Source organism: Nicotiana attenuata, unplaced genomic scaffold, assembly GCF_001879085.1.
Source record: "Nicotiana attenuata strain UT unplaced genomic scaffold, NIATTr2, whole genome shotgun sequence".
In the NCBI taxonomy this organism is placed as follows: Eukaryota; Viridiplantae; Streptophyta; class Magnoliopsida; order Solanales; family Solanaceae; genus Nicotiana; species Nicotiana attenuata.
The window spans coordinates 366415-368521 of NW_017670845.1; positions in this window are offsets into that span (position 1 = coordinate 366415).

The window sequence follows — 2107 nt, forward strand, 5'->3', positions numbered from 1 at the left end:
GGCATTAATGACCCGAAATAATAATAATAATAATAAATTATTATTAATAATAATAATAAATTATTATTAATAATAATAATAATAATAATAATAAGGGAGATTCTTTTTTATTTATTGAAAACGTAGAAGTATATACCAGATCTAGTTATCTTTATAAGAAGTAGAGAAGTAGTAATTACGTAGGGGCATTATTGGTATAGTTCAGAATTAACTAAGAATAATCAGACCTGAATTTATGCCTATAAAATTACGTAGAAAATTGTGTAGACACATATATATGAAATGATTAATTACCTATTTGTGCAGATTAATTGATCACAAATATCTTATAGCTAATTAATCTATATAGAATGAGCCATCAATATTTGTCAATGGGACAGTTGTACCAAGTTTTTGGTAATGGACGGCCTTGAAAATGACCATCTTAATTAGTTTAATTTATTTTTTTCAGGTTTTTACTTTTTCTCTATATTTTTGGTTGACATGGGGATTCAATTCTCTGTAGAACACGGTAGACGAAGCCAACGTTCTTGTCTGCTTACTTAAGCATCTTGTACCAATCCCCCATCAGGGGTAATTAATATATAGCTAGCTAGCCTTTACTTTTCAATATTTTTAAGCACATCTTGGATACCCTACTAATTATCCATCTAACTAGGTTACTAATTAAATCCATGTAATTTTGATTTTACTTTCAATGAATTATGCACAACTCTCGTCCCTACGAACTTTAATATATATTACGTAATAGATAAAGTTTTACATATTGCATGCCTTAGTGACATTGGGGCTATGTATCCCCTCAGACAAACAAATGTTGTCACGCATAATATTTTGATTCCCTAGTGATCTAAACATATTACATAGAGAGGTAGATAGTTTTTTTGACGAGTTGCTTTACCCGCGCATGTCCTTGGTTAGCAGATGTTGTACAAAAAACGGCGATTGAGCAAAGACTTTTGTTCTTCTAGGATTATATTGTTTGGTATTTTTGTTTTTGGCTTCCTTGGCTAGTGCATCAGCTACTGCATTCTCTTCCCTAAAGTTATGTCGTATTAGAAGGCCCTTCTCCTGGTGCATTAATTAATGACCTGCAAGAGTAGATCAAATTAGCTAGTATTGTATGTCCATTATTTATTGCGTTGATCACTTCAGTGAGATGAGTTCTTTAATTTCTTTCTCATTTTAGGGAAATAACAGAAACTTGTAATAGATGTGTTTATGACGTATTAGTACTACCTGTTGTACAAAATACAAGTAACGGTAGAGCCAAATAAAATTAGAAAAAACCTAATGGTATATTCAAATTTGAAACATACGCAAGCAAGGCAAGAAACATCTACTATAAAATAATAAAAGTCAGCGGGAAGAAAGTTTTATAAATAAAAGTCAAAAAAGTTTTTTTTCTTTTTCTTTCTTTTGTATCTAGAAAGAAAAAAGAAAAAGTCGTATTCTACTCTCTAACTAAGTAAAGTATTATATATTGTATTATTGAAGCAGAAGACAATTATTGTGTATAATGGATAAAGAGATGGTGAGAGAAATCATAGTAGTATTTCAATTCCCTGGCTTCAGGCTGTAAGAGATAAGAAAGAAGATCCTTATATAGCCAACACGTACTTACGAGCTCAATATTATTGAATCAAAGAAAGATTCAAACAAGATTCTTCTTTCTTTTCTGACTTTAATTAAATTTGCATTATGCACCCGACAAAATCAACGGTATTAAAATAAATACGATCAGCTAGCCTGATATATATATATATATGTGTGCACAACATTGGGAAATAGAATAAATGATGTGCTGGATGGATGAGAAGATGACATGTATATATCAAATCGTTTTAATTTGCTGTTTATGTTAGAAGTGGTGGTTACAAGATGAAGTTGAAGATAATTAGGTGCTGGATGTGAAAGATCCATTGCATCTCACTCACTATAGATAGTGTAGTAATTAACGCAATACATAAGAATTTGCAAATGCCCTATATATATATATATATATATATATATATATATATAGGCAATATAGGGCATTTGCAAATTCTTATGTATTGCCTATATATATATATATATATATATATATATATATATATATATATATATA